This window comes from Coenobita brevimanus, chromosome 80, assembly GCF_032717465.1.
Source record: "Coenobita brevimanus isolate Jiangsu-jjx chromosome 80, ASM3271746v2, whole genome shotgun sequence".
Taxonomy (NCBI): Eukaryota; Metazoa; Arthropoda; class Malacostraca; order Decapoda; family Coenobitidae; genus Coenobita; species Coenobita brevimanus.
The window spans coordinates 19,785,340-19,800,733 of NC_137033.1; positions in this window are offsets into that span (position 1 = coordinate 19,785,340).

Sequence of the window (15,394 nt, forward strand, 5' to 3'; positions counted from 1 at the left end):
AAGAAAGAAAGTCAGGATTGGAAGTAAGAGCTGGATAGATGAGAAAGAGAGAAGGTTAGGGAAGATGGGGATGGGATGGGGTGAGTAAGGCGTGGCAAAGAAGAGACAGGTTGAGGAGAGAGAGAAAAGAAACGGGAAGGGAAGGAAAAGAATGATAGCTTGTGTCAGAGAGGGCTTAAGAGTAAGGGGGGCAGGATTAGGAGAGACGGGGAAGGAGGGACAGGGTGAGGAGAGGCAGAGGGAAGAGGGTGAATGAGAAGAGGCAAGAATGGAAGTAAGGATAGAGTGAGGAACGAGTATACATGAAGAACGAAAACAGAGTTAGAAAAGATGGAGAAGGAGCAGGAAGTGTCGGGAGAGTTAAGGATGAGAAAGGTAAAGAAAAGTAAGAGGAAGAAAAAGAATGATATCCTGTGTTAGAAGTGGACTGGGCGAGAAATGGGGAATTAAGCAAGACGTAGAAAGGAAAGATAGGGTTGGGAGTGACAAAAAAGAGAGCAAATGAATGAAGGGAGATAAGAATGATTAGGTCATGAAAGTGAGGGGAAGAGAGAACATGATAGATATTTTCAGAAAGGTAATGGATGAAGGGGGAGGCAGGATTAGGAGAGACAGAGTGGGGAGAGACATAGTAAGGAGAAATAGAAAAGGACGAGGAAGGATGAAGAAATGTAGGGAAAAGAAGGGTCGGGACAAGGAGGGATAACAAAAGGATGGATAGGGAAGAGACGAACAAGGCCAGCTTGGGGAGTGATGAGGCAGAGTGAGGTGCAGAGTAAATGTGACAGAGCAGGGGAAGCACCGGAGGAAATTAGGTGGGGAGTGTGGAGGAAGTGAGAGAGAAGGAAAAAAGGATGGAGAAAGGGAGAGGGAAAAGGAGGAAGAGGAGGTGGAAGAGAGGGAGAGTACAAAGGAATACAAAGGAAAGCAAACAGCAACAGACCTGTTGGTCCTTTCCTGGGTGTTTGGTATACGGAAAGTTATAACTAACAAAACTATTCCACAGGTTGAAGCCAAGGAGAGAAAAGTAGGAAGACTAGAGATAACAGGAAAAGGGGAGGGAAGATGTGTGACAGATTATAAGCATAAAGAGGGGAGACAGGGGAAAAAGGACCGCCAACTAAGAATGAGAGAAACTGAGTATGCCAGCCATGAATCTACTGTAGCACTTCAACATTTTAGTACCCTCCCCCCCTGACACACTTATATATATATATATATATATATATATATATATATATATATATATATATATGTGACTCTACACTTTTATTAGTCGTTGTTGTACATTTCAATATATATATTGTATAGGTTTATGTTGTATATGTCATGTTTTATAGTGTTTTGTATCTATGTTACAGTCGCTGATGATGTGTAAGGATACACGAAACGTCCTAGGAAAATGAAAATAAATAATAAAATATAGTTACGACATGGATTTTGGACATATTATCTACAACCTGAATCATAGTGTAAAACAATGTGTAAGAAAACTCGAAAAGATCAACAGAAAAATAGTGAACAATGGCTATGCCTTGGTCTTTAATGATTTTTGTATAAAAGAAAACATTCTGCCTAAATATACTAATATACTAATATATATATATATATATATATATATATATATATATATATATATATATATATATATATATATATATATATATATATATATTGTTACATAGCCTATGATTTCATCATCCTTTGTGTAATTTTAACGCTCAGTTGCTGCATGTTTGATCACGAGCGTGTTCTGCCTCAGTTCCCCCCTTCTACCGTTATAGTAGAGTAAGTCGTTCTCTCTGTTGCTTAGAGCGGGATTATCAGCTCTTTGTCCCCATGGCTTCATTTGCGCGTCCTGCTTACAAGTTGTATCAGGCTCTGCTGGCCCCTATATAATGAGCTCAGTCTCTGCATCATTGCCACTTAGATCTGCTCCTCATTTTGTTCACATCTCTGTCCTCCCCTGTACAGATATTATTATTGTGAGTGCTCAAGAAATCTCCAACCATCTAGCAGCTGTGTGTAATTTGAGTATAACTGTTGTTGCATTTTTTTCTTGTACTGTATAGCATAAGTTTAATTTGTAGGCCTAGTGAAGTCTTTGTGATTAATGTTGGGTTTTATGTCAGTCATTTTTTATAATAGTTTGTATCTGTAATTATTTATCTGGCATTCACTGAGTATTATCTGGTATCTCATTTTATCAGGGCTGACTTAGTTAAATTTACTCTTGCTAATTTCGTGTTAATAGAGGCTATTGCAGTTAACCATATATTTAACCTGTTTATTTGCCATTACATTATCCTTATGAGTTCTGAATGTTTTGTTGTTAGTTTAAGCATTAAACTTTAACTTGTAATTTTACCAAACTCTTTTGTTTTGAACCTGGAACTTTACGGGACAGTAGTGACTCTTAGTATTCTCACTTAATGTGTACATTATCTTTCTCTGTTCCGTAACATAAATTTGGCGACCTCATATCAGGATATTCAGGATATTATCATAAGGATATTGTTTGATATTTTGTGACTGTGATATATTCATGATGGCTACTATTTCTACACTTGGTGAAGCCAAAGATTTTTTGTCAAATGTGCAAACAGTGTGTGATATAGAAAACAGAACAAAGAATGAACTTAAGATTGTTGCTCAACAATTGGGATTTGTTGTTCGCTCTCATCAGTCTAAAGATCAGATTGTTGCCATGATTAATGAAAGCTTGTTTAATGTAACTCCTCCAAATGAGCAAACGCAGATTGAATTAGCTAAGTTACAGCTAGCCCTGCAGGAGGCTCGTGTTAATGAGGCAAATGCTCGTATTCAAGAGGCAGAGGTACAGGCTCAGGCACAAATTGAACTTGCCAGGATTCAGGCAGACCATGAGTATCGCATGAAACAAGGTGGAACTGGATCATCTAGCTCTGATGGTTTTGATGTGGCTAAAAATGTTAAACTTGTCCCTCCTTTTAATGAATCTGATTTAACAAAGTATTTTCAGTTGTTTGAGAGGGTAGCTACAGGCTTTAATTGGCCTAAGGAGTATTGGCCAGTACTCCTTCAAACTGTTCTCACCGGTAAAGCTCAAGTAACTTATGCATCTTTGCCTCAGGATCAATCTGATAATTATGATGTAGTTAAGAGCTTGATTCTTAAGGCCTATGAGCTTGTTCCTGAAGCTTATAGAGTAAAATTTAGGACAACTTACAAGCAAGATAAGCAATCCCATGTTGAGTATGCAAAAATCAAAGAAGATCTGTTAGAGCAGTGGTTAAATTCTAAGAATGTGGATTCTGATTTTGGTAAATTTAAGCAGATGATTTTGCTGGAGGACTTCAAAAGATGTATTAGTAAAGATGTAAGCCTATATCTTGATGAGAAAAGAATAGATAATTTGTCTGATGCTGCAGTTTTAGCTGATGAGTATGTTCTCACTCACAAGAGATATTCTGGAGGAAAAAGGAAAGCTGAGAGTAAGTACGTTGCCTCTACTCAGAGTACAGGTAACAGGAAAGAGAATAAAGATGATGTTTCTCAGGAAGTAAATACCAGCTTCACCTCTAGATTTCAGAAAAGTAAATGTACTTATTGTAGTAAGCTTGGTCATACTACGGAGAGATGTTTCAGGAGACAGCGTGATGTGAACAAAAAGGAGTCTTTAAATATTCAGTCAATTGGTCTAGTGTCCACTCTTGAGAGTTCCCAGAATTCTTTAACTGAGTTAACTGAACCTGCTTTGAGGGGTAACTTAAATTCTCATGATGGAGCTCCTCTTTTGAGCAGTAACGTGGGTGACACTCTCAAGAGTTCATGTGCTAATTTCCTGTCTGATGGTTTTGTCAGTCCTCTGGACAGTAATGACAGGAAATCAGTTCAAATATATCGTGATACAGGTGCTTGCCAATCCCTTATGCTGACCAGTGTTCTAGGCTCTAATGTTAATTCCTCTGATGAAACTGTAATCTTACAAGGTGTAGGGAATAATTACTTCTCTGTCCCTCTGTGCAGAGTGAATTTAGAGTCTGGTTTTGTTAATGGTTCTGTTATGGTTGGGTTGGTTGAGACACTCCCAATGTCAGGTGTAACTTTCTTACTTGGAAATGATATTGGTGGAAGTCAATGTGTCCAGCTCCTCAGTTGTCTAGTGAGCCAGTGGCTGCGACCCATGATTGTGATGTCCCTGATGTGTTCCCTGCATGTGCTGTCACTAGGGCTAAGTCTAAAGTTACTGGTGATTTAGAGGATAATGATGATGATGATGTTATCCTAGCTGACACTTTTCTTGCTAATTTGGACCACTCACCAGATGAGGCAGTACCCCGTAGTGTTGATAATTTGTCTCGTCAGGAGTTGGTTGAGTTGCAGGTTGCTGACCCTGAGTTGAAAGGTCTAGCTAACTCTGCTTGCAGTGAGGAAGAGTCAGCTGGTGCTTCTACTTGTTATTATGTAAAGTCAGGAGTACTTATGAGGAAGTGGAGACCCCCAACAGCATCAGCCGACTGTGAATGGGAGGTTGTACATCAAGTTGTCATCCCTCGTGTTTGTAGGCAGGATATCATTAGAGTGGCTCATGATTCCAGTTTGGCAGGACACCTTGGAGTGAGGAAGACTGTGGCACGCATTTTGAAACACTTCTACTGGCCAGGTATCTTCAGGGATGTTTCCTGGTATTGTAAGTCTTGTCACACCTGTCAAGTTGTGGGAAAGTGTAATCAGACCGAAAAGGTTGCACCTCTAGTTCCCATTCCTCCTTTTGAGGCGCCTTTCACCCGTGTGTTGGTGGATATTGTGGGCCCTCTTCCTAAGACTTCTTCAGGATTTTCTTATGTGTTGACCATGATTGATATGGCTACTCGTTATCCTGAAGCCATTCCACTTAGAAACATCTCAGCAAAGAACGTGGTTAAGGAAATGCTAGGGTTCTTCACAAAGTTTGGTCTGCCCAAGGAGGTACAGTCCGACCGGGGAAGTAATTTCATGTCAAATGTTTTCAAGCGGTCTCTGAAAGAGTTGGGCATCTCCCAGATCACGTCTTCAGCTTACCATCCCCAGACCCAAGAAGCGTTGGAGAGATACCATCAAACACTCAAATCGATGCTCAAGAAATACTGTTTGGAACATCAGAAAGACTGGGATAAAGGTCTTCCATTCGTTGTGTTTGCTGCAAGAGAATCTCCAAATGAATCACTGGGCTTCTCACCTTTTGAACTACTGTTTGGCCATGAAGTAAGAGGACCCCTTAAGCTACTCAAGGAATGCTGGCTGTCGGGGGAAGATGACGTCAACCTGCTGGAGTATGTGATGAAGTTCAAAGAACGGCTGTCCACTGCTTTACAGCTGGCGAGAGAGAATTTAGGAGCTGCTCAGGAGAAGATGAAGACTTGGTATGACAAGAAGTCCAGGTTACGCCACTTTCAGCCAGGAGATCAGGTTTTGATTCTGCTACCAGTTCATGGGCAACCTCTTCAAGCCAAGTTTAGTGGTCCTTATTTCGTGGAGAAGAAACTCAGTGATGTCAACTATGTCATCGCCACACCAGATCGTAGAAAGAGCAAGCAACTATGTCACATCAACATGCTAAAGTTATATCACAGGCGGGACGAAAATAATCCAGTCTGCACTGTAGCTGTTCCACCCGAGTCTGCAAGTGAAGCTCTCCCATGCAGTATGAGCCTGAGTGATAGTTTGGGGAAGAATCCTGATATCATGAATGATCTCCAGACTAAGCTTTCTCATCTACCTCTAAGGAAAGGCAGGAGTTTTCGGCATTACTGCAGGAGTACCCGCAAGTGTTCCGTGCTACTCCAGGAAGAACCACTGTGTTGATGCATGATGTCGATGTTGGAGACGCAAAGCCAATTAAATTGCCTCCTTACCGTGTGAACCCAGTGAAAGTTCCTCTCATCCAGAAGGAGCTTGGCTACCTGTTGGACCACAAGATGATTGAGCCCTGTCAGAGCGAGTGGAGTTCTCCTGTCACTCTAGTCCCTAAGCCAGGTGGGTCACAGCGGCTTTGCATTGACTACAGACGTGTTAATCAGATAACTAAAACAGACACTTACCCTCTCCCTCGTGTGGAAGATTGCATAGACAAGATCGGAAAGGCTAGGTACATAAGTAAGTTTGATTTGTTAAAGGGATACTGGCAAGTACCTATGACTGAACGTGCTAGGGAGATCTCATGTTTTGTAACATTAGGAAAGACCTTTGCATGGTCTGTAATGCCTTATACAGATTGTTTTAGAGTAATAAGAAATTTCCTTTGTAAATTTCTTTTTTCTTTGTGGGGAGGTGTTACATAGCCTATGATTTCATCATCCTTTGTGTAATTTTAACGCTCAGTTGCTGCATGTTTGATCACGAGCGTGTTCTGCCTCAGTTCCCCCCTTCTACCGTTATAGTAGAGCAAGTCGTTCTCTCTGTTGCTTAGAGCGGGATTATCAGCTCTTTGTCCCCATGGCTTCATTTGCGCGTCCTGCTTACAAGTTGTATCAGGCTCTGCTGGCCCCTATATAATGAGCTCAGTCTCTGCATCATTGCTACTTAGATCTGCTCCTCATTTTGTTCACATCTCTGTCCTCCCCTGTACAGATATTATTATTGTGAGTGCTCAAGAAATCTCCAACCATCTAGCAGCTGTGTGTAATTTGAGTATAACTGTTGTTGCATTTTTTTCTTGTACTGTATGCATAAGTTTAATTTGTAGGCCTAGTGAAGTTTTTGTAATTCGTGTAGGGTTTTTATGTCAGTCATTTTTTATAATAGTTTGTATCTGTAATTATTTATCTGGCATTCACTGAGTATTATCTGGTATCTCATTTTATCAGGGCTGACTTAGTTAAATTTACTCTTGCTAATTTCGTGTTAATAGAGGCTATTGCAGTTAACCATATATTTAACCTGTTTATTTGCCATTACATTATCCTTATGAGTTCTGAATGTTTTGTTGTTAGTTTAAGCATTAAACTTTAACTTGTAATTTTACCTAACTCTTTTGTTTTGAACCTGGAACTTTACGGGACAGTAGTGACTCTTAGTATTCTCACTTAATGTGTACATTATCTTTCTCTGTTCCGTAACAATATATATATATATATATATATACACTTCGTATATATATATAAGGACAAAGCTCCGAGAGACAGCAGGCTTTTAGAGTAGTACAAGGACAACTGGCACGAAACATGGCACGTAACTCATCCACGCCTCCAGCGAGCAGACAAGAAAATTTTCCACGAAGGACTCTGATAATGGGTAAAGAAGGCTGGAATAACATACACAGTTTCTTGAAAATCTTAGTGTCAGTCTGTGGGATGAGAAAGTTCTTTTAATCAAGGAAAACTCTCCAGCTGAGATGAATCGATGAAGAATGGGGGAAAGTCTTAAAAAAAGAAAAAAAAAAAACTTTCCTCATACATGCCTTGCACCTGTTCCAGTAAAGATTGTTTATTAATATATGTAAACCGACGACTGAATCCTGTTCAAGAATACATTTACTAGAAAATGAAATAACCTGGAACCTCTGGTGACACAACGAAGCCGTGGCTGAAGCAGCACCTGCTAGGGATATCACAGCCTGATGTGGCACTGTGACCCAGCAGGAAGTTGCTGCCACTACGCTCACTCCATGATGTTCATACACTCCTGCCTGGCACAGGGGGATATTTTGGACATCGGGCGCATTATCTCATTTCCAACATTATATATATATATATATATATATATATATATATATATATATATATATATATATATATATATATATATATACAAGTATACTCTCTGCGCATTAAGAAAGACTTATTATCACCGCTTATTTAAGAACAGCTAACATCACCGATTACTTCACTGAATGACACCAGTCCACGAATGCTTTCTTAAACTGAATAAAAAAAAATACTGTTCCAAAAGTAATGGAGAATGACGTTTGAGATGGTAAAATATTCATTTCTACTATCAAGTTCACGATCATTGTTGATAGATTTGAGGTGCCGACTGTAATTCACGACGCGGGATGTGGGTCCTATATACGAGAGACCTGGAAGAGTTAGAAATGTAGGTGGGGTTACAGGGTCTGATAGAGTGAGAAACGACATGATAATAGACAAATATGGATGTAATATAAAGCAAAGGGGCCAACAGGATGTGTTTAACTGAAACGGCCACATGGACAGAACTGGTGGTGAGAGGTAGATAGTAGTAGATGCATAAATCAAACGTAGAGGGAGTGAGAAGAAACTGTAAGCAAGGAAAGAGGTAGAAGAATGATGGGGAGGCTGTTTTGATGCATAAAGGTCACAGCACGCACTCGAGAGAGGGAGAGACTTGTATGGAACAGAGAAATGGAATGAAGTGGTTGATGGTGGAATTGTTTTGCTGTCAGTGGTGCATAATTGACAAGAAGGGAGGCGGGTGGGGAAAACTGCAGAGTGGTCTGTGGAAGTAAGCTGTGGATGGTTCAGGTTTGGTTTCGTTTAGATTATTATTTGTGACACCTGAGATGCGAATAAGTTTTTTTTTTCATACTTTCAGGCACGGACTGCCTGTAATAATAATAATAATAATAATAATAATAATAATAATAATAATAATAAACTACAGCAATGCAAAATTTACCAAAGTAATAATTAAATGAATATGCACACTATACATATAAATTACTCTGCAACGAACAAGACATGGATAGTCATTTATCAAAAACAAAAAATCGTCAGATCCCTAAAAAAAAAAAAAAGAGAAAAAAAGCGCAACAACATGACAATTACATCGCTCGGCACAGCTGGCGGTGGCGCAGGATGTGAAGCCGGTCAAAGTGGTGGAGTTATGTGGCTGTCAATAGCTGTGTATGATTCAGCAGCCGCATCAAGGCGGGTGTAGGGGAAGCCGTGTGTGTGTGTGTGTGTGTGTGTGTGTGTGTGTGTGTGTGTGTTGGCAGGAGACCAGGGGAGGTGTGATGTTTGCAGGAGACGGGATGATGGGTGATGTTAGCAGGCATATAGTGTGATGTGTGGTGTTGACAGGGGAACGAAGTGATGTATGGTGTTGACAAAGGATATAATGATGCGTGATGTTGGCAGGGAACAGGGTGCTATATGGAGCTGACAGGGAGACAATATTATATGTTGTATTGGCAAGGGAACGTGGTCAGTAACTAACCTTACGTATTCTCATTTAAAATCATACATCTGGATACTTAATGCTTCAATACAAACATCATTACTTTTCAACAACAATAAACACAAATACAACACATCATTGCCATTAGGAAGCACCAGTATCATGCCTGGCCTGGGGTGAAGCCGTGTAATGATGTGGCTGCCTCATCACTGACCACCACAACCCCGCCACCAGCACGGAAGTCACCTGGCTGGGGTAATGGCGCCTGGTTATTAATACACACGTGAAAACATAGCCATGAAACACTAATGACAGTGCAATGTCCAGCACAGTGCTCTCGTGTGTTTACATACTGTACACACACACACACACACACACACACACACACACACACACACACACACACACACAAGAATTCCCTAATAGACTTATAAACGATCTACAGTACACGCACATGCACTCATCTATATGCATGCAAAAATGAATGCATATTCCCCGAGTAATCCATCAGAATATCAAACTTGTTTTCATATACACATTCACTGTCAGTGTTGAGCGGCTTCTTTTTGGCTGTCTCTCCCTGTGCCAATGAACAGCAAAGTAATTGCTTGATCTCCCTCCAATTACCAGGACCTCTCACCTCACTTCATTTCACCTCAATTCCCCGCTTCTCGCCTCCCCACACCCCACTTCACCTCCCCTATCATTCCAGCTCTTGCACTGCCTCACTGCACCTCCCCTGTCCTCAGCTCACCACTCCAACTCCTGCCTTACCTCATGTCACCTCCCTATCTACTACCTCGACTCACGCCATATCCCCTCATTTCAACTCACCTCCCCATCTACTACCTCGACTCACGCCATATCCCCTCATTTCAACTCACCTCCCGTAACTCCCCGTCTCCTGTCTCACCTCATGCCACATCCCCTCGCTTCGCCTTGTGTCACCTTCCCTGCCTCCCACTGCCTCGCTCCTGCCTCACCCCTGCCTCTATCGACGTATATAACTATGTTGTAGTCGACCCTGACCCGCGGCGTCCGGTGGCCACACCCACAACCCACCTCCCACACTCCACCCTTCCCCACCCGCCCTCCGTATCCCCTGTCCTTCCTCCCTCTCCCCCCTCCCCACTCCCTCCCTGGCTCAATACTTCCCCTCCATCCCTCCTTCCCCCTCCTCTCTCCTCCCCTTTCCCTCAACTTCGACCACCTTTCCTCCTCACTTACTGTCCCACTGACCAATCTCTCTCTCTCTCACTCACACTCTCTCTCTCTCTCTCTCTCTCATGTTTTTCTTTCGCCTCCTTCCCTTGGTCGGTTCTTTTTTCTCTATCACACGCCCCCCTTCTCTCTTTCCCTCACCTCCGACCTTCTCTCCTCACTTACTGTCGCTCTTTTCTAAATCCTCTCACTCAAAACTTCACTTCTTTCTCCTCTTTCCAACTAAAAATTTTCTCTTCCATCCCTGTCCTTCCACCCTTTCGACCACCTCTCCTCCTCTTCTACTCCCCCCTCCTCTCTCTCTCTCTCTCTCTCTCTCTCTCTCTTTCCAGTCACTCAAACCCACACTTTTCCCCCTTTTTTCTCCCTTTCACTTCTACTCAGTTCTTTCCTCTCCATCCATCTCTCATTTTCGACTACCTCTCTCTTCACGTGATGTCCCTCTCATTCTCCATTTCCCCTCTCTCGGACCCCCATATAAATATTTTTTTTTCCATTTTCATCCTTCCTGTGGTCGTGCCTCTCCGCTGTTACGTTTCCACTCTTTCTCTGTTAACCTTCAAAACACACACACACACACACACACACACACACACACACATACAAGTAAGCCTTCTTTACTGACCTCTCACATTTCTCTCCGACCGTGCCTCCATTTTTCTCCCCTGCTCCTATTTCCTCTCCTCGCCTCTCTTGTTCCTAATAAGTCTCCCCTTTCATCCCTCCTGACCCGGCTTACCTAATCCCGAGTGCCTTTAAAAATGTTGGGAATCCCTGTCATTGTCGGGAGCTTCTTGACTTTCTCTCAGTTACTCGGGTTCCATAAGATCTCACTGCCTCTTGAGTGAAGTGTTGCTCTTATATTTGACCACTTCCCTTTCACCGCTGTTCTTGGGGCTGCTCAGGCAAGAAAGGACTATATTTCAAAACGTTCCCCTTGTCTTTGTATATATATATTATTATTATTTTTTTTTTTGAGCTTGATCTTTTGTTCGAACAAAGGAGTGTGGTTCTCTCTCTCTCTCACTCACTCACTCACTCACTCTCTCTCTCTCTCTCTCTCTCTCTCCCCCAGTTGCATCTCATGCCCTATTTTCATGTTCCGTACACTGAAAGTTACTGTTTATTAAACATTTAACTTTTGTAGTAAGATGACGCCTTTATATGACTTGATCTTCCCCAAACAGATTATATTATTCAATTTAAAAGAGTCCCGTAATATGGAGGAGGGGAATGAAGGAGACATCTAACCTATCAAGTCTACCGAGCTGAAGAAAAGTGTGAGGAAAAAGCAAACCTAAAATAAAAGATAAAGAAATGAAAATATACATAAGAGTAGATAAATAAGTAACACATCCTCGGCTTCATAAGGTTAAAATACTGATGGGGAAGAATCTGAAAGCGGCAATGTTTCTTCTCTATTGCTTCCGGCAGGCGCGGCGCTCCCTCCTCACCGCATCTCATCAGCATGCGCTTTGACCTACCCTGCCCGTCATATTGGCATCTCTCCCTTCCCTCCATCCTCATCTCTCCCCCCTCTTTACCCTCATCTCTCTCTTATATCTTCTCCTTCCCCTCCACTATCTTATCTCTCATCTCCTTCTCTCATCTCCTCTCTCTTCCCCATCTCTCTGATCCTCCTCCTCCCACTGATCTTCCTCTTTACCTCCTCTTTCTCGCCCGTATTACACTTCTTTTTCTCCCTCCTTCATCATCTCCCTCGTCTTCTTTTTCAATCCCTCTTCTCCACCTTTCTTCTGATCTTTTCCCTCACCCTCCTCTCAAACACTGTTCCTTGTTCCTGCTTCATCCTTTCTTCTTCCTTTGAGTATATCTGTCTTCTTCCTCCCTAACATCGTTCTTCTGCTCCGCTATCCTCCTTTTTCTTCCATTTTCTTCTTCTTCTCCTCCTCCTCCTCCTCCTCCTCCTCCTCCTCCACCACCACCACCACCACCACCACCACCACCACCACCACAGCCACCACCGCCACCTCCTCCTCCTCCTCCTCTTGCTCATTCCCTTGATTATCTTCTTGTCACACGTCTCTGCTCATTCTTATATTTTTCAGTCTTGGTCCTCTCTCTCTCTCTCTCTCTCTCTCTCTCTCTCTTACATAGACAGACAGACAAACAGAAAGACAGTTAATAGATAGATAGATATAGACAGATAGAAACAGATACACAGACAGACAGATAAACGTAAAAATAGACCGACAGACAGACAGACTAACAGGTAGGTAGAGACAAAAAAAAAAAAAAACTATTTAAATAACACCAAACCCTAACATTCCGTGGGTTGTAAATAAAAGAGGGGAAATGCCGGGACACGGAACATGAATAAAATGTCCCTTAATGCATGAAATATACCCAGTAAACAGCGCCATGCCTGTTTTACCCGCATCTCTTCTTCGACTTCAAACTATGCTCTCTTTGTTGCGGTGCAGTGTCACGGGAGGAAAGAAAATCTCCTCAACTAGAGTAGGACAAGCAGGGTTTTCTTCTCGTTGGCTTTGCTTGCCACACATTAAATGTTTTATTGAATGATATATAATAAAGTGTGTGTGTGTGTGTGTGTGTGTGTGTGTGTGTGTGTGTGTGTGTGTGTGTGTGTGTGTGTGTGAGTGTGTGTGTGTTTAATTCACCACCTCGGTCATTCACAGGATTATTAATTGTACGAATAACCTGTTCACCTACAAAAATGCACAGCAATGCTTCTTTCTTTTATTTGCCGACTTTAACGGCGGATGATAAATGCCACATTATACTGAAACAAAATTATAGGGCAATATTACTACTACATATAGCAACTTCTAAATTTGTCAGAATATTAACTCGATATGAATGAAAAAACAATACTTGAAATGCGTTGGGAAAAAATATTTATATATTCTGTGTAGGTTCTCTTCATTATGGGAAGGCAGCGTCTGAGCACCCTCATCCCGCTCCAGGTGGCCCCTCACCAGCTTTCTCCTTCGATCTCTCCTTCCTTACCTCCTCTTCTCCTCTCCTCTTTTCTCTTCACCGGCTCTGCTTCCCCTAGGCTTCTTACTCCTCATTCTGTGACCTCCTTACTGACTTTTTGCTTTCTTGTCATCCACTGCTTATTGCTTCTCATCTTCCACCTCATCTTAAATCCTTTCTTTTTCTCTCTCTCTCAAATACTCAGCCAACCTCTTACCGTCAGTTCTACTTCTTTTTCTCATCCCATTTCATCCCTCCACACAATGCGTGTTTTCCCTCCTTCCACACCCTTTATAGCCTCTCATTTATTCTTTTCTCCCTCACACCTTTATTTCTCCCTCCTCCTTCTCCCTTATTCCCGTTTCCATCAGCCGCTCACACACCAATCTGCCCTCTCCTTACCGATTCTTCATCCTTCTCTTCCTATCTTCTTCCTACATATTAACTATCATTCCCTGCTCAGCCTCTCTTCACTGTCTCTCCTTTGCTCGCTTCTCTTTGCTTCCTCTCCTTTCCTCTTCCCCCTCTCCATCGCTCCTTTTCTCTGCCTCTCACTTACTAACTTACTCTCTCATCTCCTTTTCTCTCATCTGCTCTCCTGCTCTCAATAGCCTCTCATTTGCTCTTTTCTCCCTACCTTCTCTTCTTCCTTGCCTCCACTCCAGCGCTCCTTTACCCTTTCTCTCACTTACCAGCGCACTTACTCACTCCTCACCTCCTTTTCTTCTTTTTATTCTTCTCTTTCTCCTTCTTCTACAGTAGCATCGTTTTCCTCCTCAGCACTCCATCGTACCTCATTAGTTCATCTCTTCTCGCCTCCACTCTATCTCTCATCCATCCTCTTAGGTCCTCACGTATCTTTTGTCTCACCTCCCTGTCTCTCTCATCTGTTGTCATCGTTGTTATCTCTCGCCACAATAACATAACTCCATGGTCATCTCGTCCTCCCCCATCCAGTTCGCATCTCCTTTCACCAGTTCTTTTATTTCTGCCCCTGCTTTCTTACCCTTCTCTCTATTACTCGTAAATCAATTCTTCTCTTTCCCCTCTTCGTTACCTCATCTCCCCTTCCCTTCGCTTTTGTCTTCCTCTCTATCTCTTCCTACATATTTATCCTCAACAGTATCCTACATTTCACCACGATTTTAATTCTCTTTTCTCTCTCTCTCTCTCTCTCTCTCTCTCTCTCTCTCTCTCTCTCTCTCTCTCTCTCTCTCTAACTCATTATTTTCTCTCCAGTAATTACTGCTTTCCTCTCTTTTACTTGCCTGTCTTCTCATAACATCACTCCTCTTAGCTCTTCTCAGAACCGCCTTGCCTTCCCGCTCTGCTTTTTCTTGACTATATCTCCTTTCTTTCACTTCTCGTATGTACTTCTTACACCAAAACCTTTTTTCATTTTCTCTCTCCATCTCCCTCTTTCTCTCTATTAATCACTCCCCCCACCACCCTCTAGTAATATCCTTCCTTTTCCCTAGTAACCTTCCTCACCCCCACTCCCTCCCTATCTCCCTCTCTCCTCCACTAGTAATGCTTCGTAACCTGAATAAAATGTTTACTAGTTCCATTATTAACAATGCACTCCTAAGCATTCTTGCAAAGTTGGGTCACCTACTAATGACCAGAGAGAGAGAGAGAGAGAGAGAGAGAGAGAGAGAGAGAACAGTGATGAAGCTACATGGCCTGGAGGCAGTAAGACTAAACAGTAAAATATATCACCAAATTTATGAGGTCCAGGTGTGGCCAATATAGTAGATAATTTTTTTCCATATCTTTATCTACTCTTATAGCGACGAAACACGCCACGACTAAGCTAGAGTGAATTTAAAAAGTAGTATATTTTGAACAAGCGAAACTACTTACGGCAGTGCACTTACATGGGTAAAACTTTTTTTTTTTTTTACAGAAAAAATTAGCACCTTCTATTTATTGATGTACTGCTGTTTTTTTCTTACTGTACGCTGACAGTTTTTTTTTTTTTTTTTTCAGCTTAGAAGTGATATTTATGGAGAATATACACAGCCTCTCCAGATAGAAGTTTTCCTAAGGTGAAAGTCGTCTAAAGATAGCACGAAGAAATTGGAAAAAAATATCA